Here is a 23,032-nt window from a genome sequence, read left to right on the forward strand (position 1 = left end):
CTATTTATTTTGTATTATGTACACATATATATTGGTCATTATCTACTTCTTATATGAAGAATTTCGAAAAACTTATACGACAATGGTCGAAGAGCGCTCTGAAAAACTTGCTGCATGCGAGCCACGTGGCCGAAATAAGACCAGCGTGCATTTTACGGAGGAAGATGCGAGCGATATAATCCTGAAAGTCTCGGATGCAATGACGGCGATACGATGCAAAAGTAGCGCGACATGGTGTAGCGTGGGCGCAAGGGTGGATGGGGGGGGGGGTTAGATAGGACGGAATCGCATCGTCGGCTCGTAAAATCTCATGAGGTCGCTGTCTCGGTATCGGAAGATGTCTCATGGGCAAGGTAGAGAGGCGGGATGGAGGAAGTAGACGACGCAGCGAGGACGAGGGAGGGATGGAATGTCGCGGAATGTATATTCGATCTGAGTGAGGTAAGTCTGATCGAATGGGCAGGATGGCGGTCCATCACAATTTCACGAGCTGTTGCTGCTGCTGCTGCTGCTGCTGCTGTTGCAGTGAGCGAGCAACGGGTATTCTGCCGCATCTGTCGTTCGCTCGCGGTAGCGATTTCCACGCGAGTTCCCGGGGGGCTGAGCGAATATTTTAAGGAAAAAGTTCGCCGACATGCCGACACGCCTATATCCCGCGTTTTCCTGCTGCAGAAAATCTCTTTTAGCCTCGCAGAAGAAGTCGTCGTCATTTTTTGAAATCTAATCCTGTATTTCATCCGTTCGTCTCTGCTGAACTCGCACGTAAAAGTCGCGCAGATGAAGATGAGAAAAAGAGGTAATTGCTCCTAAAGTAATTTCTATTATTTAATCCGAGAGAGTTATGCTTGTTTTATAAATTGGACGCATTCGTACGTCATATATAAATGCGAATGGAGATAGATTTATGTATATATTGTGACGTGACAAAAGTCGCGTCCCTTACCCCAGATGGGAGCTCGGCCGAGGGAGGCGTCAGGGATGGTGCCTCCGCCCGAGGCGGGCGGAGAGCGAGCTTTTAGGTTAGGATTAAGACCTTTTGCGAGCGTTACAGGTCGAGGGAGTGCGGAGCAGATGGCCAGGGTCACGACGAGTGTAACGGCTTATGCCGCGTCGAGGGACTTACGGCTGGACAACCAGGAGCTTCCGAGGGCGTACGATCGGCGGGCGGGTCACGCTGGGGCCCACAACCGGCAGATCAGATGACCTGTCAAGGCGTCACGGATGGCACGAGAGCACTGCAGCCCGGATACGGGGGACGCCCCGACGAAGGTCCCCGTTAGGAACGGGGCCACCACCGCTGAGTACCGCTCCCGGTCGACGAGCCATGGCCCGTCCAGCCTGGCCGTCGAGGAACCGGACGATGAGACGCGGCCTGGACAGCCGGTCTCAAATAGGCGGACTTCAAAACTACCCCGGCCGGCGGATGGGCGCAGTGACGAGGGGCGCTCGCGAAGGGCGCGACGATCGCCTAGAGGGATCGCTGGCAGGCCAGGGCGCAGCACCGATCAGGCTAGGGAAACCGGCGCGCGCGGGCGCGCGCGGGCCCTGCGTGGTCCCGCCGGATCAAGGAAACGCCACTGTCGAGCGAGCCGCCATCCCGGTAACATCCAGCCCTAAGAGCGAGTGACGAGCCGCCGGAACGAGACGAATTTGTAAGGGCCACTGCTCAGCCTTCCTCGAATTAAGATCGCGAGAATACCTAGGCCCTCCCGGGAGTCGCGTTGTGCCGCGGTAAAGTATGAAATCGGCTGTAATTAACGAATATCGAGCGCCATACCGCGGGAGGGGCCCGTGCGACGAAGTGATCGCGAGTGCCCGCCTCGGGATGAAAACGTACGGCCGCCGACAGTCAGCGTACATGTAATTTCGTTGTGATATCGTTCCGTGTACTTCGTTGCGTATGATTTCGTTGTGAGTAATTTCGTTCGCGTAATTTCGTTGCGGGTGATTTCGTCGCGTGGAATCTCATGAACGCCGTTGGCTTAACCGTGCCGTAGTTTTGAGAAGTGGCTCTCGCGCGCGAGAGGGCCTCGTAGTTATCGTTGCCGGTTAAGTTCATGCCAATTGTAAGTAGCTATACGTGCGTTTCATCGGGATTAATGGCCCACGGTTGTGTTGAGTTAACGGGTGGGGCCATTCGTGCGTTTCGAGGGGAGAGAAGATCCCCGGCGTTGTCGCGGTAGACCGTAGGGAAATTGCGTAATTGTTTAAGGAGATTGCGTTGGTTATTGGTTAGCATCTCGCGTTTGACCGTCCGGGAGGAATTCGCCGCAACTTATGTCGGGGAATACTCTTGTGCGAATTCAATCGGGATTGCCGTGCAGCTCAGCGACGGAATGAGTATCGCGCTCGTGGGGTGACACGTGGCGTGTGCTCGAATTCTGCTTGTTCGCCGTGGAACTCGCTATCGTCCACTTGTTATCTGCCTTAACCGAAATATAATTTAATGTTTTATGTATTTGAGTGTGATGATTGCGCTACGCTCCCTCCCCTATTCCATCCGCGGTTGATCAAAGAAGCCCACGCCTGAGAAATACTGCGATCTCGTGAATCGTGGTGCGAGGAATCGCACCTGGCGCCCAACATAACATCTCTAAAATACTCAGTCGAGCTACCATCGGGGTTTCGGAGAGCAGTATCGCGAATATTGATAGAGATTATAGTGAAGAAAGCGACGGCGCGCTCCTCCACGGCCGGCGAGACCGTGAGGACATCGTCGTCGTCGTCGTAAATTTTGGCGCCCAACGTGGGGCCTCTCGCCCGAAAATTACCAATTAACGAAAATCGGGAGAGAGAGCGTGCGCAAGTGAATTTGTTTTGTGCAATCATTATATTTATGTGTTCCCCTATGATTTATGTGATTCTCTTGTGTTAGTTATATGTTCGATCGGATTTTCGAATTATTATTTCGTGGCCCTGGAATTTTGGTGCCATGAATGCGGTGTGTAGTGCCGAGTGAAGGCCGCTTCGCTCGACTTTGTTTTGGTTCGCACACGGCCGGTATTCGGGAACTTGAGTTTTTCAGTCGAATTCCTGCCTGTTTACGATTTCGGGGACTGTGTTGATTCGATTTCGGTTAAGTTTCGCGAAAGTAAATACCGTTCGATAATATTGCGACTGGCATACCTCGTCGTCCAAATAATAAGCTAGGAGAATAATAACGTACTTGGTAATTCCGCGTATTGGGAAAAGGAAAAAGGCCTTGCTGGGGTCTTCGGTTTCGCGTTCGGTGGACGTCATAAGGGGAGGCGAATAGGACTCCTATGCGGGAGGACGACTTGCTGGAATCGCCTCTTCGGTGGATCAACCGCCTAACGAAAGAACAAGCGGTGCGACATTTAGAAGATCGGGGGTTGGACACGGCCGGAATTTTGCCAACTTTACGCGCGCGTTTAGCTAGATTTGAGGAAAAGTCGATTCGGAAAACAATGAACGACCAACCGGCTCCACCCCCACCCCCGTCGGCCATCGAAATACAATCGGCTAGTCCTCAGGGGGACCAGGGGGCGACCCCGAGGGATAAGGCGACGGGAAGGGAGGACCCCTTCGTGAGTCTGGGGGCGTACAATTTTCCGCCTGACCCCCACAAAACATGGGGGGAAACTTATCAGCGGGCACCCCCGCCGCGAATAGAGTACCCGCCGCGCCATGATAGAGGAAATACGCGCGGATCCGCGGCCGAGGCTTATAATATAATGAGAAAGTGGAACCTCCACTTCTCCGGACAACGCGGTAGCGACGCGGAAGCATTTTTGTTACGGATTAAGGAAGCCCGCTCCATTATTCACGTGGATGACGCCGAACTATTTAAGTGCTTGCCCCTATTCCTTTCGGGTACCGCGCTATATTGGGTAAGATTGGAAAGCGAAAATTGGCGGGATTGGCGGGATTTCGAACACGCGTGGCGAAGTCGATTTGGCGACCCGGACTATTTAACGACCCTTCGGGAAGAGATACAGCGACGAACGCAGGGAGAACACGAGCCGGCGGTCGAATATTTGACCTGCTTACGGTCTTTGTTCACGCGAATGAGCCCTCCGTGGTCCCTCCCGGAGCAGCTCACATTAGCCCACCGGAACTTATTGCCGCGGCTACAGTTCGCGATTCGACGGTGGGAGTTTAGCGATTTTCACACGTTGGAGGATTTGGCTACGCGGACGGAACGAACCCTCCTCGCGGACAAAATGTATAGACCCCCCTTGTTACCGGAACAGTCACTTTTTCCGGACTTAGCGTACCACGCGCCGAAGGGGAAACCGCGATCCCCGAATACCGTTGCCGCGGGGGAGGCCGTGGCTCAGGGAGACCCAAGTAGAGGGAAGGCCTGGGGCGCCGCAGCGTCCACCGACGCCACCATACCGAGATCGGTTCCCGATGATTCCAACTTAAAATGTTGGAACTGCGATCAGACGGGCCATCGGGCGAGGACCTGCAGGGCGGCTCGACGGCAACATTGCTACCGGTGCGGGAACCCGGGGTTTACGACGCGGACATGCCCTAGGTGTTCGGGAAACGCGAAAGGGGGTCAGTAGGACGGGTCCCTACGCCCCCAATTATCGAGAACGAGGCCCGGACAGCGAATACCCCGGAAGAAAAACTCTCGTACGTGACGCTCGATCCCGACGAATTCCCCCCGCTGAAGTATATTACAATCCGGATAGGCGGCCGGCCCCTGTTAGCGTTGGTGGACTCGGGCTCGAACATGACGCTCCTCGGTCGCGAGGGGATGCAAATAGTAAAAAGTTTAGGCGTCCCAACCACGCGAGAGGGGGGCGCAACAATCCGAATGGCAAACGGACAAATAGCCCCGATTCAAAAAGAAGCCTCGCTTTCTATCCATCTAAAGGACCGGAGTCGGAAGATCTCGGTAGGCATATTGCCGGATTTGGCCGTGCCGTGTATCGTGGGGATGGACTTCCTGACAAAGTTCGGTATCGCGCTAGACTTCGGAAAAGGGGAGTGGCATTTCGCGGATAGGCCTCGTGTCCGCTACCAGTTTCAATTGAAAGAAACGGACCCCCGCGTTTGTGGGCTCGCGGAGCTAACTAAAGATCAGGAAAAACATCTGGAAAATTTTTTACGGAAAATAGTAGCACCATCGGGAGACCCCGGTTTGACCAACCTAACCGAACATAAAATAGAAGTAGGAGATCATCCGCCGCTAAAGCAACGCTGCTATTTAGTCTCGCCAAAGGTGCAAGAAGCAATCCGCGCAGAGGTAGATAAAATGTTAGCAGCCGGAATAATTGAGCCGTCAGTAAGTCAATGGTCGAACCCAATCGTGATGGTGAAGAAATCGAATGGCAAGTACCGGTTTTGCCTGGATTTCCGCGGAGTTAATAAGATATCTAAAAAGGACGCGTACCCGATACCACCAATGGACGGGATACTCAATAAGTTACGTTCGGCAAAATATATTTCTACAATCGACCTTAGCCAGGCTTACTTTCAGATTCCGTTGAATAAAGATAGCCGAGAGATTACCGCGTTTAGCGTCCCGGGAAAAGGCTTATATCATTTCGTCCGAATGCCATACGGATTAACGGGTGCCCCCGCGACGTTCCAGCGACTATTAGATAGTTTAATAGGCCCGGAAATGGAGCCTTTCGTTTTCGCGTACCTAGACGATATAATTATCGCGACGGAGACTTTCGAGGAACACCTCGAATGGCTAAAACGAGTGCTAGATAAAATTAAAGATGCGGGATTAACGATTAATATGGATAAATGCGAGTTCTGCAGATCTCAGGTTAAGTATTTAGGCTTTGTGGTGGAGGCGGGAGGCGTATCGGTGGACCCAGAAAAGACGCGCCCCGTGCTAGAGTACCCGGCGCCTCGAACACTGAGACAATTGCGTAGATTTCTCGGGATGTCATCGTGGTATCGGAAGTTTATACCGGAGTTCGCGACGCTAAGTGAGCCCTTGACCCGCCTTTTGAAGAAAGGCAGGCGCTGGGAGTGGGGGGATGAACAAGTTCATGCATTTAATAGCATTAGGAGTAGCTTAATGGCGGCCCCCGTCCTGGCATGCCCAGATTTTAAAGAACCTTTCGTGTTACAAACCGACGCGAGCTCGGTTGGGTTGGGGGCGGTCTTGACTCAGAACCTAGAGGGGGAAGAACGCGTAATAGCCTATGCCAGTCGCGTGTTGTCGGACCCGGAAAAGCGGTACTCGGTGACTGAACAAGAGTGCCTGGCCGTGGTGTGGGCCATTCAGAAGTTTAGGCCGTACTTAGAGGGTTACAAGTTCACCGTAGTTACGGATCATAGTAGCTTGCGGTGGCTCCACAACTTGAAAAATCCCACGGGTCGTTTGGCCCGATGGGCGTTAGAATTATTAGAGTATGATTACACAGTGGAGTACCGCAAGGGAGCCCTACACCACGTGCCCGATGCCTTGTCGCGAATGTACGAAAGCGCGGAAGGTGGAAGAGTAAACGCCGCCATCGAGATCGAGGAGTGTGAGGGTACAAGTGACGAGTGGTATCGCAGGCGGTATAGAGAGGTAGCGACTGACCCGAAGCGGTTTGCTCACTGGAAAATAGTTGATCGGCAGCTATACTTTTTGCGACCGCGACCGGTGATTTCGGACATAGTTGAGGATTTGGACCGGTGGAAGCTGGTATTGCCGAGAGAATTACGCGCCGAGGCCCTTCGCGAATCCCACGACGCGCCGCAGGCCGGTCATTTGGGAGTCGAAAAGACATATCAGCGTCTCGCCGTGTCGTACTATTGGCCAAATATGTTTCGCGAGGTCACTCGGTACATTCGGACGTGCGACACATGTCAGAGGACGAAGGTCGAGCAAGCTAGTCCCGCGGGGTGGATGGGCCGCCGCGTTATAGAAGGGCCGTGGACTTCGATCGCCGCGGACATAGTGGGGCCCTTGCCTCGCAGCAAGGCCGGCTACCAGTACCTTCTGGTGATCCAAGATTTATTCACAAGATGGATCGAGTTGAAGCCTTTGCGAGCGGCTACCGGCCCGAAAATTAAAGAGGCGTTGGAGGATCTTATCGTGTCGCGGTGGGGTACGCCGAAGATCCTCCTCACGGATAATGGAACTGAGTTCGTGAATCGCGTGATGAAGGGTTTCGCTGAGGAGCATGGCATCACGCACGCCACGGTGCCACCGTACCACCCGCAGGCCAACCCCGTGGAGAGGGTCAATAGGACCCTGAAAACAATGATCGTGTCGTTTATTGAGAGGGATCATCGGGAGTGGGATAAATACCTTCCACAGTTTCGTTTTGCTTATAATACGGCGGCGCATTCGTCGTTGGGAGCGTCACCGGCGTTCGTGAATTTGGGACGTGAGCTAGTGCCGCCGAACTTGTTGCGTGACCAGGGGGAGGACGTGACTCAGGTGGAGCCGCGGGACCCGGCGGAGTGGTCCCAGCGGATGATCGAATTAAGGGCCGTTCGAGAATGGGTGGCGGAGAATATGGACCAGGCGAACCAGAAGCAGGCCGCGCATTATAATCTGCGTAGGCGGCCGCGAAGATTCCGAGTCGGGGACTTAGTATTAAGGCGGCAGCACGTGCTGTCGTCAGCCGCACAGAATATCGCGGGAAAACTGGCGCCGAAATTCCAGGGACCCTTACGAGTGAAACGGGTGATCTCTCCGGTGGTGTACGAGTTGACACAGCTGGACGGGTCAACCGTAGGGAAAGTGCATGTTAAGGATGTGAAACCGTACTACCCCCCCAGTATTATACCTTTGGGACCCAAATAAATAGTGTTTACCAAACCTACGTGTGGTAATTGAGCGTGTGCATGTCGAACCCTTCCGCCTCCTTCCTGTTCCCTGAGAAGGAAATTCGCGTGGAGGTTGGAACGGGGCGAGATGAACGGGGTGGGACGTAGTTGAGGAAATTTGGAGGGGAACAAAGTCGGGAAACAATGGTGCGGTGAATTGGTCGGTTAAATTTGGGGAAAGATTGGGAAGTAATTCGGAGATTTTCGTTTCGGGTGATTTTCGTGTACTATTGAGTAACGTTGGAAGGGAAGACGCATTGACTGATCGGGGTCGGACGGGGCAAAGCCGTCACCGACGGAGTGAGGTCTCATGAGGGAAATGAATGGGGTATATCAGAAGGCTTGAGCGGTGGTCTCCGGCGGACCGGGGCGGACGTCCCCCTCGGCACTCGTCTGGGAGCGGGGAGTTGTGACGTGACAAAAGTCGCGTCCCTTACCCCAGATGGGAGCTCGGCCGAGGGAGGCGTCAGGGATGGTGCCTCCGCCCGAGGCGGGCGGAGAGCGAGCTTTTAGGTTAGGATTAAGACCTTTTGCGAGCGTTACAGGTCGAGGGAGTGCGGAGCAGATGGCCAGGGTCACGACGAGTGTAACGGCTTATGCCGCGTCGAGGGACTTACGGCTGGACAACCAGGAGCTTCCGAGGGCGTACGATCGGCGGGCGGGTCACGCTGGGGCCCACAACCGGCAGATCAGATGACCTGTCAAGGCGTCACGGATGGCACGAGAGCACTGCAGCCCGGATACGGGGGACGCCCCGACGAAGGTCCCCGTTAAGGAACGGGGCCACCACCGCTGAGTACCGCTCCCGGTCGACGAGCCATGGCCCGTCCAGCCTGGCCGTCGAGGAACCGGACGATGAGACGCGGCCTGGACAGCCGGTCTCAAATAGGCGGACTTCAAAACTACCGCCGGCGGATGGGCGCAGTGACGAGGGGCGCTCGCGAAGGGCGCGACGATCGCCTAGAGGGATCGCTGGCAGGCCAGGGCGCAGCACCGATCAGGCTAGGGAAACCGGCGCGCGCGGGCGCGCGCGGGCCCTGCGTGGTCCCGCCGGATCAAGGAAACGCCACTGTCGAGCGAGCCGCCATCCCGGTAACATCCAGCCCTAAGAGCGAGTGACGAGCCGCCGGAACGAGACGAATTTGTAAGGCCACTGCTCAGCCTTCCTCGAAGTAAGATCGCGAGAATACCTAGGCCCTCCCGGGAGTCGCGTTGTGCCGCGGTAAAGTATGAAATCGGCTGTAATTAAAGAATATCGAGCGCCATACCGCGGGAGGGCCCGTGCGACGAAGTGATCGCGAGTGCCCGCCTCGGGGATGAAAACGTACGGCCGCCGACAGTCAGCGTACATGTAATTTCGTTGTGATATCGTTCCGTGTACTTCGTTGCGTATGATTTCGTTGTGAGTAATTTCGTTCGCGTAATTTCGTTGCGGGTGATTTCGTCGCGTGGAATTTCATGAACGCCGTTGGCTTAACCGTGCCGTAGTTTTGAGAAGTGGCTCTCGCGCGTGAGAGAGCCTCGTAGTTATCGTTGCCGGTTAAGTTCAAGCCATTTGTAAGTAGCTATACGCGCGTTCATCGGGATTAAGGGCCCACGGTTGTGTCGAGTTAACGGGTGGGGCCATTCGTGCGTTTCGAGGGGATAGAAGATCCCCGGCGCTGTCGCGGCAGACCGTAGGGAAATTGCGTAATTGTTTAAGGAGATTGCGTTGGTTATTTGTTAGCATCTCGCGTTTGACCGTCCGGGTGGAATTCGCTGCCATTTATGTCGGGGAATACTCTTGTGCGAATTCAATCGGGATTGCCGTGCAGCTCAGCGACGGAATGAGTATCGCGCTCGTGGGGTGACACGTGGCGTGTGCTCGAATTCTGCTTGTTCGCCGTGGAACTCGCCATCGTCCACTTGTTATCTGCCTTAACCGAAATATAATTTAATGTTTTATGTATTTGAGTGTAATGATTGCGCTACGCTCCCTCTCCTATTCCATCCGCGGTTGATCAAAGAAGCCCACGCCTGAGAAATACTGCGATCTCGTGAATCGTGGTGCGAGGAATCGCACCTGGCGCCCAACATAACATCTCTAAAATACTCAGTCGAGCTACCATCGGGGTTTCGGAGAGCAGTATCGCGAATATTGATAGAGATTATAGTGAAGAAAGCGACGGCGCGCTCCTCCACGGCCGGCGAGACCGTGAGGACATCGTCGTCGTCGTCGTAATATGTAGGGTATGTATATATGTATGTATGTATGCATTATGTATGTGTATATATATGCAGAAATGTGAAGATAAAATACTGCATTGGTCATTGCTATTCTGTACTATTTGATATTAATTATTGGTGCGGTTACTAACATATCTATTCTTGTAATAAATTGTAATAATAAAAATAGATTTAAAAAATTTTAAATTAATATAAAGATAATAATGAGAAATTAAATAAATTTTCAAATAAATAAAAATATAAGAATAGACTCGCATAACGATGATAAAATTTAGGACACAAGAAGTATATTTAGACACATGTAGGAAATTGTTTAAAAAGGAACAAGAGAGTTATTACGGTGATATCGATCGTATTAACGACTTTTCTATTGAAAATTTGATACGTTTCTTTTATTACACTGTTGGCGTTTAATTGTGATTTGCAATGTCCTTTGTTCTACGAACGAAAAATTGTCGAGCATCCGTATAACTCTCTCCTCACAATATTCTTACGGTTGATTAGGTGCGCGCACATACGCAAACAGGCAGGTAGGTAGGTAGGTATCTCGTTAATGACGGGAGAAAGAGGAGGCCAATCCCTGATCATCGAGATGGAAGCCGGATCGCGTAACACGTATCTGCGACGACGCGTAAGCCCGATTTACTTATCGGCGCTGCGAGGGCCCGGTCGTAGGCAGCGGATGATGCATATCGGGTTAACGAGAGAACGTGTAACCGGGAGAAACGTGATTAGAGCGCGGGTGGAGGCCGCGTGCACAGATGGACGACGGTTGGTTAATTTTCAATTAACCGAGGGAGAGTGAGCGCAGTCTCTCTCGCTGCGCTGGACGGGGGACCGGATTATATCCGACGACGGCGATCGGCACGTCGGATAGCCAGGTGACTGCCGACCTAGGCTGGCTGTGTAATGTACACCCCCGGGTGTACACTACGCGTTGCGGGCTCCTCTTTCCGATCGCAGTTTCCCCAGGATTGATTGGACACAGCCGTGCACACTGTACTCGATTAAATCGTCGCGCGAATACGGACTCGCGCGCTTCTCTCTCTCTCTCTCTCTTTCTCTCTCTCTCTCTCTTCCTCTCTCTGTTTGTCCTCTCTCTCTCCTCGCGCTTCTCTCTTCTCCGAAATAACCTTCCCAAAGCCGAGTCTCTTCAAAGCGCTCCGCGCGCATCATGTTGGCGTAATCGCTAATTCATCGAGGGCTCGTGATCGGCGTCGCTATCATCTTCGCGTAATACCGCTAACGAAGTAATCGGGTATGTGGCAGAAGCTATAACGTGATATACGTATTACGCGACGCGACGCGTTGCCATTATGATGCCGTTTACCTTCATTTCCCATCGTTTATTAATGATGCGATACATTTAGATGCTATATACGTAAATTTATATGCTAAATAAATGATAGATAAATAATTATTCATTAGCATGTATTTTTACACGTTACCAAATATTTTCAATGTTAGCTTTATCGATTTTTCTTTTCTCTAATATTTAGTTCTCAGGTGTTACATTATCTGTAAGGCAGGTTACATTATATGTAATTTACATTATTTAATTAGAAATGAAAAATATAAAACACAAGTCGAATTATCTGCAAAGTGATTAATTATAAAATATCTTACAATATATTTGGCATTTCTTCAGATAAAAATATAAATGCTTTTTTATGATAATTTAACACTAATTCTCTTACTTATATATATAGTCGTCGTGCTCATTAAAATAAAAGATAGAGTACGGAATATTCTTTTTCTTGTTCCGGAGGTAATAATCGCAAGCATTTTGAACACGTGTCCGATTTTGAGAGCGTTTCCTCTCGACGACCTCCGGTAGACCGCCATTCTTCTGCTTCCGATTTCTCGTTACGTGTTATTTTTCCTCCGTCAGTCTTTTACGCACGGATCCTTATTCCCGCTGCTTTCTCACAGCCCGGGCGGAAAACACACCCTGGCCGACGTCGTTCAACTTCCCCATTTCTTCTCTCTCGAACAACGCGCGAGTCAAGCCGCCATCTCGTTAGTAACGCGATCTTTTTTACGCGCGAGACAAGTAATTTTCTCGTCTTGTTCTTTTTTTCGTCCATCGCGCCGAAATTGCCGAGACTCTCGCGTTACCGCAATTAATTTTCCGCCGGGTAGAAGCGCGACTATCAATCGGGCGACGACGGGCGAGAACGTCGCCCATCCTTCAAGCGAAACTGAATCTTTATTACAATGAAATACTATCCTCGCCCGGTAAGACGGGAAAACTTGTTTCGCTGGAACTCGCAAGAAATATCTATGTACGCGATGTGCCGCCAATGTCTTCAGTTTCGTCTCGGATGTAGTGGATGCTTCGCTGACGGAGCATAGGATTCTGTTGTTAAAACAGGATAAGCTTGACGAAACGATAACTTCGTCGACAAGCGCGAATACGAACGCGCCGTAAAATGAATGTAAACCTGACACGCAACGATAAAATTGCAAAATTTAACGCATATTCGGATCCCGACAAATCCCGAAGTATAATGTAACCCATAAAAAAATCTATAAACGTTACGAAAATTAAAAAATCAAAATCAAGAACATAAAAAAATTTACATGCATTTCAGTGAAAAAAAATTATGAGAAATTTATGAGAAAATCTTTATAATATTTCTACATTTTTCTTAACTTCTGTCGTAACTTTCCTTTGATGCCTATTTTAGTTACTACTATGATAAAATAAAAAAAAATTGAAATTTTGAAATTGACAGAAATACGATATTGTACCAGAGACTCATCAGAATATCGCATCGAGCTAGAATAATCATCGGAGTTCCGTTTGCACGCTAAACGCGGGAAAGTTGCTTTATAAATCGTCGTTCGTGCAATCTGATACTCTGTTGTCGTTTTACGAGGTAACTTCCAGCGAGAGGATCCTTCAGGAATTCCAATCATGTCTCGTCGATGGAATGCCGCATCGTGAAGGCAAGTCGGGAGGGGAAAGCGGGCGGATAAAGGCGATCAACTACGAAGACGACCCCTTACCGCACCTTATATGTACGTGTAATAACGATTAACATCAACGGTGCACCTGTCGCTTCTGTATATTGTCGCAGCTTAGTCTCATTGACGGCGCCGTTAGCTTCCGACGTTATCTCCGTATGCAGCCAGGTATTTTCGACCGACCTACTTCCGCATAAATATTCAGCTTCTCGGATCTGTCAAGTGTATAGGCAAAGTTGATTAATTTCTACACACACACACACACACACACACTCTCTCTCTCTCTCCCTCTGTCTCTCCCTCTCGTGGTTTGTGAATATAAATATTACTTTATTGGGAAACCACCATCGCGGTTGAATGTGACAATAGCAGAAGTCCAAGTTGAATCACGTTCGCGTGTTGCGTTTTTTGCGTATTTAACTTATCCCCCTGCCGGTAGTGTGGTTGTTGCGGTATCGCTGGAGTCCAAATTTTAGTTTGCGTGCTACAATTACCGGTCTGCCGACTGCCCTATTCACACATCAAGCTGACTCTTTTATGTATCAAACTTATTGATCTTAATATATCTAAGGCCTAGTTTCACAAGTGTCGGTTAACTTTTAATCTTAGATTAACTCACTCTTCGTCTCCTTCTAACGTCCGCCTTAGAAAGAGACGAGGAATGAGTTAATCTAATATTAAAAGTTAACCGACACTTGTGAAACTGGGTCCAAGTGGCAAATGGCAAATGCTATGTGGCTAATTTTATATTCAAATTTTAATGAAATTTGAATTTCATTATTGAAATTCTATCGAAATTCCCTATAACTCGTTAATATTTTTATCTAAATCAATTGTATTAAATTATGTGATTAGTGAAAAATTTATTCTCACACATTGACGAGTTTAAGTGCCCTTAAAAATATCTCTTAACATAATCGTGAAAGTGATTGATAGATCGTTTCCGATATGATGCGCATTTTACGCGATGAAAATACCCTCTACTCTGATTTGTTTCAAGTAACCAGTCTGATGTAACTTCCTCTCGCATGGAGGAATATCGAGTTTACAACTGATATTACCTATCTCAAGTATACGGCTTGTGCTTGGGAAAGACGGTGGTGTTGCCTGATAGTTGGCTACACAGATCAATGGCGTGTAGAAAGCGTATAACGCACCGTGTTTAAACATTTCACAAACGTGTTCATACTGCGACAGTTATTGATACAGTTAAGCGTTTGAGTCTAAATCGATATTCTTCAAAGTAACGATATGTTTGCACTCGAATTACTGTTCGAATTACCAGGAAAGAAAGAACAATGGCCAAGTGAAATGAGTAAATATTTTGTTATAATGTTATACTTTCATTTATCTGATAAGATTATTTAAAATTAATTTTACAGAGATATATAGTTTTGTTACTTTGAAGAGAATTAATTTTACTATTTTACAAAAGATACATAAAAATATTTTCTGTGTTATAAAAGTAATACAATTATTTTACAAATTATACTCCTGCCAATGAGAATTAATCGTGACACAATTCTCTCTCTCATTGACCAATTCTATTCTTTAAAAAATATCCTATGCTTTTTTATTGTAAATTGAGGTATTTTTACGCGGAGCGAGCGTGCATAAATTACACTGATATAACTCACGGTTCAATGTTTAGATAATTAATTCGCGCAAATGTTTCCAAATATATGAAACCAAATAAAACGAATTAAATGCGAATTAAATTTAAAGTCATGCATTAGTTTATTAAAATTCATGTCTCATTTATTCTGACGGAAATAATATATCTAATTTAACGATATAATGCAAATTATCGAAGATGAGCTAACATTTCGAGCTAAAATCGTCACAGACGTTGGCGTGTATACGCGGGCACCTGTTCAAATATTATTACAATTATTTACAATAGTGGCGGAGATCACAGCTCCGTAGCGAGCGTTCATTTACTTGAGCAGACGCTCTGATTACCATACCCTTGATGAACGGCGCCGGTTTCTGTCGTCGTGAGTTTGTAAACAGCCGGTTCGTGGAATACCGACGCACCATCAAAGTGATTAGGTGTTTGTCATTCGTGCGGGCGATAGTTCGATTGAATTCCTAACTCCAAAAAGTGGTTTTAATTATCGACTGCGCGCCCGTCGCGGCGTCGGGTGCGCAGGGATAGTGGAGAAGCAATTAGCTTTTTGCGCGCTCGAGGTTGGCCCCCTTCCCACATCCACCGTCGCACAAAGGAGAGAAATTCTTGCGAGAATTAAATGTCAATCAGCCATGACGTTCATTAAGCGGCGCCGTTTGTTCTAGTTGTTCTATTTTTCGCTGCCGCGGCCGTGCGCGAAAGAGAGAGGACTCATATCGTTGTCTATATATTCTAATCTCGAATCGCCGCTACGTTCCAATAATTTCTTGGCAATATTCCTGAGCAACATACGTGGTCAGCTTTCATTTATATTTTATCAGCAATTCAGCAAATAAATCGATGATAGCTGAATAAAAACGCGACGTTCGTCAGACAGTTCGTTCGTCGATTGAACGTTTGATTTTTTTTCTGAGCGATTCCCGCGGTTTACGATTCGCGCGAATATTCTGTACGGCTACGTAATGCAACGATATTTTCTAGAATTTCTTACAACGGGACGAACACTTACGCTGTACGGCGCAATATAGACACGTTGTAGCTTTGATAAATGGTAACGCGAGAACAGCCATTTCGCGCTGCGGCGCTTCTTTGCGAGCTGCTTTTTCACGGTGAGGTAGGCTGCCGTTTTCCTTTGCATAAAACATAATTACTTAGAGCGAGAGAGTAATGCCGAGTGCTCTCGGTACACAAAAGGCGACGAATACACGCTTCAAGGTTTCTCAGGTAGTGAGCGCGACCCGAAGTGTCTCTTAGTGAGAACATAACAACGCGTTCAAGATCAGATGTGCATCTATTTCCGCGGAAACGAGTTCGTTCTGCGTTTCTGTAAATTTCGTACAACACCTGCGTCCTGGGTAACGTGTCCTAATTTACGTTTCGCCGCATATATCAGAGTGCTTTTAAGCGAAATGTTGCATCTCTTGTACAAATTAGAAAGACTGCAATTTAACTTTAAACGACTCGTCGTTCTCAGTTTTATTTGAGGCCCGTAAAAAACTAATCGCGGCTTCCAACGGGCTTTTAAAAAATTCCTCACGCATATCACGACCCGAACGGTATCCTCGGTGACGGGGAAACACTTCCCTGTCATTTCAACGTCGTCGTCATCGATCCGACCTTTCTCTCCGCAGTCGAAAGTGTAGAAATGGCCGCGCGTGCCCATTCGTATTCACGGTTACGTCCCCGACGGCAATTCTCATAAGTTTTTCCTCCAACTTTGCCGTATTCAATTTGCGTGCCACGTTGCGGTAGTCCTTCTCATTTTTCTCTATACCTTCGCGAGAAACCATTCGACGGCAACTCAGGTAGTCAGATATCGCGTATTCACTTTTGGCGAGCGCCCGTTCCGTTTAGGGAGTAGTATAAAGGAGGGAACCAAGGAGAATATACGCTCACCGCGCTCGCATACAAGCCATCATTCTTTCGAATTTAATTGTATCGTTATGTTAAATTACGAATTCCGAGAGAAAGCATCGTCGAGAAAAGAGACGTTCTCTCTGCACGGAGAGAACTTCAGACATCCGTTTGCGAAAATTTGCTACCACCGGCGCGAATCTGACACCCGCCACGCTCGTGTGATACATCGACCTTCGCTTTCGTCTGCGCTTGCGTGTACATGCCCGCATATACGCGGAGAATTACGTATCGTCAGGTATACATTACGTACACACACACACAATACCTCGCCATCCGGAGCTTTTGTGCAAGAACCTAAGTCTGCCTCCCCCGCCGTTTGCGGGAAGAAGCGTCGCTCGTAATGGATGTAAAACGTATGCCGCTTGGCCCATTCTTTATCTTATACGCTCCCGTATACACATACGCGCGCACACAACACACACGCACATACATATACATGCGACTGGGGATGCCTCGAAGTAAGCGTGCATTCGTGGCAATATACTTCGCTCGTGGAAATGGAAATGGAATCGCTTCTGCTGCGCGGCCTCCAGACTCGTATCGTGTTTCGACACTGTAAATGGGCCGGTCGGCAAATTTATATGGCCGTCATGTATATATGTATATACATATATATACATATACAGTACCGTGTAAAGGAAGTTCAAGCATTGATAGTGTTGTCACACCGTGTTCAAACCGCAGCTTTGTTTTTATGAAACTTTCCAGCGATAATTTGCGCGCGTAACACGTGTTTTTAAATCGAGAAATTTTAGATTAATATACCTTGTTATCGTAGTACGTAGAGAAAGAAGGCATTGGAAACAAACTCTGGTATACAATACGATAAAATATAATAATTGCATCTTCATAAAAACTTTTACCTCGTTTTGTTAAGATTTTATTATATCAGATTAGATATATATTCACCGAGGGACAACTTAAATTCGATCGAAAATTCCTATCGATAGTCAACATAAAAAGCTTTCATTTTGTAGCGAAAGTATTTTATGTGAAACGAAATCATGATATCCAACAAAGAGCAGAGCGTATCGAAACGTAAGAATATACGATTCAATAGTTCAATTTTGACATTTATATTTCATTACGATTTATTGTTCTATACATCATTTTTATTCGGATAATTATATCTTCGCGTATAGATAATTTTACAATTTATTGTTCATATATAAAAGACACCTCGATAATTTTTAATATAAATAATGTACGCTGTCACGTGCGACAAATGCATCATTAAATTATAATATCGTTTAAAATAATTACCTCAAGTAACATTAATGACTTATAAAAGTTTTGCTGTTACGATCGCGAGCATTATATCACGGATAATGAAAACATAATGGCAATGCGTTACAGAGGCCGATTAAATATGAATATAGTATAAAATAATAGGAACGCGATAAACGGTAATTTAATTTAAAGCTTTTATGCTATCGTTGATCGCTCATTGTATATTAGCTTTAATAGCTTCGCGGCAGCTTTGTTCGCCAAATAGACTATAAGTTCATTAGCTATTGTTGTGTACATGTATGCAGGAATTCATAATGTTTACTCGTAAATTACTGCTGCAAAAAAGGAGGGGAAAATTTTTTTTTCTTCGAGTGTAGGTACATCTATGCCAGCTGTCAGCCTAGATTTGTCATACCTCATCTCAAGTTCCTTGAATAAGCTCAAACTGCATGGTGCGAACACTTTGAACTGAATCAGTTTTCTCTCTGTATGTATTATTTCTGGCTTTCCCCAATCGAAATCATGCCCAAAGGATATTCGGTGCTCACTCACTACAGAGTGACATCGGAGCAGCAAGGGATCCTGCGAAGCTGATATCCCGAGCAGCCTGAGAGGAGGAGGAGGCCTAGGATAGGCATCGGGCATCGGCGTACCAACACCTCTGGTAAGTATTACTTTTTATTTTTTTCTAAGATATTATAGAATCCATTTTTTCATTTATTTTTATTTAGTTGCTACATTAAACCGTGTTTTAAAATATAAATTAGTAAAAATAAATAATTTAAAAATTTTGATTCAAGTTGATTCTAACGTAGAGACCTTTTTCGGAGAAGTAATTTAAGAAAACATTAATCTGAATAATGAATAAGATGTTCGATGCGCGTGACAATTATTTAATCGATTCGATTATTTTTATGTTACAGAAAATATCCACGCTGGAAGGATTATCAGCTTCGCATCGAGGGAACACGATGGACATCTCGAGCAGCCTGAGAGGAGGTGGAGGCCTAGGAGAGGCATCGGGCATCGACGTACTAACACTTCTGGTAAGTGTTATTTTTTATTTATTTATTATTTATTTTTTATTTTTAAATATCAGCGTGGTACGTACAAGGTGTTGCAGTGGTATACCGGTCAGTATGGCGGGTTGCCCATTTGTGCAGACGCGCATGGTCATTCACAGCTGTATTCACTTTGACGCATTGCATTATATGTGAGTGATTATAATGTGCTGAACCCTACGCAACTGTGAACGACCATGTGCGCCTGCAAGAATGGGCAACCCGTCATGCTGACCTGTATGTCGGTACAACAACCGGTACACCTCATTAAAATATTGATTATCAAGTTTGTTGATGATATTTCTATCATTATCCTTGTCGATGTACATTCTGTGAACAGTTTCGGTCGCAATCGGAAATAAAAATTCCCGGTGAAAAATGCAAAAATTCGAGATACCAAGTTACGTCGTACTATTTTATCTTCATGCTTCGGTGTTTTCCTACGCGAAACGAAATATATGTATACTGCCCGTGCCTAGTAACAACATAAACAGAAACTCTGAAACTTCAGTCCGTGTTACAATCGCAAACAACAGCGGCTAACTCTATTATTTGTTGGAAACTCCTTTCATGTTCTTAAATAAATGCGAAAAAACGGAATAGTGATGTATTAAAGATGATTATTCTGAATCGCCCGACAGTTTCTTAATTCCGAAATGTCTTTTTCATTATTATGTTATTTAACTATTTAACTAATTTAACATAAATTCAAATACTGTATGTGAATGTTAATTAATAGTATTAATACGATATTAGTATCCTTGCATTAGAGCAACTCAAATATTTCTGCTAGTTTTAAATCGTTTGGCATGATGAAGACGTTTAATTAATAATTTCTTTTAACGACTGAGAATATTTTAACGGCCACCGTCAGTTCGTTAGACGTTGCGTCGCTATTAACAAGCATGACATTATTTCCGCGATGCCGCGAAGCTTTCTCCCTTTCTTCCTCCGTCGAGATTCCCCAACAAAATTAATCTCTAGTCTAAAGCTTGAATTCATCTTGTAGATATAACTCCGCGTGTGCGCAATTTTCTCGGCATAACTCACAATCGTTGCACTTCAAATGTCACATTGTTTCTCGAATTACTTACTTCATTTTCTCGCGAGACAATTACCCGCGGAGGTTCGCGCGACGCGAACGTCGACAGCCGGCGCGGCGTCTCGTATATATCGTCCCTACAGCCGGTCTGTTTATTACGCAAACATAAATATTAATATTAATTCTCTGTACACGCGCGGGGGCTCGCGCGTACAGAGTAGGTAGCGGTAGTTATTGTTTCTCGCGTTTCACGTGTTCCGCACACAAACCGCTGCGGCCATCGCGTCGCCGCATAATCGATTCCGCGCGAATCGGCGCGATGATGGATGACTTTGGAGAAGAGGTACTTCGGATAAATAAATATTTTGCATTGAAAATATTACCTTAAAGCCGTTGTTGCCGTTGATCGATGCGCGGTCTGTTCGGTCGACAGCCATACGGCGTATATACCAGCGAGCGTGATAACTAATATCGGCTCGAACAAGACGTTAGCTATTTTCTCTGTGAATAAAGACGAGCCGGGGGTTGTAAAATGGAAACAGAAACAGAATAGGTCGGTCTCGTAGTTTTACGTCACGCACACGTGCCGCTGCCGTCCTTTTCTTGACGCGTGGATTTTTTTTCTTTTACGACTACTTGGTTTTTCCGGTAATAAAAATTCTCCCGAATTGCATTTTGTGCAAATATTACGCGACGGTCATGTAAGCGTGCGAGGGGAGGAGGCTCCGAAGCAAGTGTTACCAGCCACGGCGTTGATCGACCGATGGCGAGGTGCCAAGAGGAACCTATCGTGATAACACGTCGGAACATAGCGCGCCAGTATGCTCCGGGAAGGGAATAAAATTGGTCGAACGCCCGATAAATGTATCGCTCGGAAGAGACGTGGGGATGAAATTTAAGCCTTTGCATCGGAGATGGACACCCCTTCTCTCTTCTGTTTCTGAGCTTTTTTGTGAACTAAAGAGATCCTATTAATGTTTATTTAAAGGGTTACACGCTAATAACTTTTCACGTACGGCTGCATATCTGCTATATTTGAACTTTTCCCTCCAGTGAAAGCCGCGCTCGTGACTTAATAAGTGTCTTAATCTCAGCGCCATGATTAGTGTTGATTGATGACCGCGTGCAAAATCGCTATTACTATCATTTATTACGGTGGTTAGCAGCAGCGTCCTCCGCACACACACACACACACACACACACACACACACACACACACACACACACACACACACACACACATGCACGCAATACATTTGGACGTATTTCACGGGAGTGGAGAACAATGCGCGGTCGGTTTTTCTCATCACGAACGAAAGGGATGAACGAGGTCCCGTCTCGGGGGAGGGGGGGATACAGTTGAAAGAGCAGTCCGGGCCGTCACAATTGTAACTTTAATTTCTCGAGGCGACTATCTCGACGCTCGCGACGGGACGCAGTCGTGGAGGGACTTGGACAGGAGGATGGCTGCAGAAGGAAAAGGGGAACGGGAATGTTATCCACATCGGTGGTGCTCGGAAAAGGTTGGTCCGCGCGTCCTTTCGGCCCGCGCGTGTTTCCTCCACCTGTTTCCACATCCGTATGAAACTTATTCTGTTCGGAAAGTTCCGATCGCGTCCTGTTGTCGAGTCGTTTTATAACGCCGGAACTTTTGCGCGGTGCGCACCCCGATATCGAGTTCGGTAATTGAACTTTGGAACATTATCACGTGCCACCGCTTTGATGGCGAGCCCTCCCGACCAGTCGGCGGGAGAGCGTCGTATTAACAAAAACGTCAAGAGAGAAAGCGCGTTTAGTAAATGAAAGCAGTAAAACGAGTGTCCACTTGCTAAAGATCCGAAGGAGGAGCGCGAAAACGGAGGAAAGGAGTAAAATATAAATCTCTTTTTTTTTAATTATATTCGTCTTTTGCAATTTCTACTTTCATGTTTTCTTTTTCTAATTGCTTTTTAATGCACCCTCTCGTACTTTAATTATGTACTTTTGTAATTCTTACCTGAAACTGTTTGCGCTTCCTTTAAGATCCACCTCCGCCTCGGAGTATCATCTTCGAGAAAGTTTAACGTGCTAAAAATTTAGTGGCTCGACGGTACGAAGGTGGAGACGGAGGAAAAGTAAAGAGGATGAAAAGGTCGCATTCGACTTTCCCGGATGACTTTGTGAGTCCCAGCTGTTCCGCGTAAGTGGCGGATAAGAGGGAAACCTTGTCGGCAAATCTACTTAGCTTAATCTCGGCTGTAACCTGATAGTTATTCTTTTTAATATGTAATGTTTAAACAACGTTACAGTTACATTTTAATGTGCAGGGCATTGAAATATGTCATAAAAATTGAATTTTAATACATATTCACCGAAAATACTTAAATCACATATATAATTCACAAACCAATCTATCTTTTTTATTTATTTTTAATTATATCAAATTAATTTCAATCTTTTTGTATCTATAGAATATACGAGTCAAATCATACGTCATCGATTTGCGACTTATCTAATTAATTATTGTTACATGCCTACTTAATAATAAAAATCTCACAGATTCGTCGCGCAGAGATTTAATGAAAACGAGAGCAACTTCAAATTTATTATGGAACAAAATTAGCAAACACACGCGTGCGAATTGCGTACTACCAAAGTTTATTCCGAATCACGAAAGCATGCATACTGAAAATTTATCGACTAGCGACTTTTCGTCGACTAGGTGACCGCCTATGTTGCTCTGCTTTAGCGCATTCTCTACGTCGCTGCCATGAAAATTAATGAACGCCGAGAACTCCGACGAGAGCTTCCGTTTCCGGTCGTCCAGACGTGCGCGAGCGAGACGTTGCGGCGGCCGCAGGAAAGAGAAGGAAAATCCAGGGCTCGGTCAGAAAACGTAGTGTTTCGCTCGTAGCTCGTTAGAACAGAAGAAGCGAGAGGCATAATTCCCAGTTTAAAACATTCGTTCTCATCGGTCGTAGTTCCGCGCCGAGAGTTTTCGACGGGAGGGTCTGACCATTGCCGCCTGTAATGAAATGCAATTCAGTATATTTTCATAATCATTGAAACGTATTTCCGATTTGGATCATCGCTATTATGTAACGAGAACGTACGAAGTGTCTCTCAAGTTTCAATGCAATTATCTGTGCAGCGAAAAAATAAATAAACCTAAGGCGACGCGTATAATCTAAAGATACGGTTGATGCGGTTTTTATTCTTTAG

At 46.7% G+C, this 23,032-nt stretch overlaps 1 long non-coding RNA gene across 1 annotated transcript in view; it reads left to right on the forward strand.

The window, feature by feature from the left end:
- The window catches only part of LOC143908063 (uncharacterized), a 182,088-nt gene that overhangs the window by 39,011 nt on the left and 120,045 nt on the right, over positions 1-23,032 (forward strand). Inside the window, exons 4-5 of the long non-coding RNA XR_013260028.1 lie at positions 18,261-18,392; positions 18,652-18,774. This is a non-coding gene — a long non-coding RNA (uncharacterized LOC143908063). The remainder of the gene's footprint in view (positions 1-18,260; positions 18,393-18,651; positions 18,775-23,032) is intronic.

This window comes from Temnothorax americanus, unplaced genomic scaffold (assembly GCF_048541705.1).
Source record: "Temnothorax americanus isolate GAGA-0224 unplaced genomic scaffold, ASM4854170v1 Scaffold9, whole genome shotgun sequence".
Classification (NCBI taxonomy): Eukaryota; Metazoa; Arthropoda; class Insecta; order Hymenoptera; family Formicidae; genus Temnothorax; species Temnothorax americanus.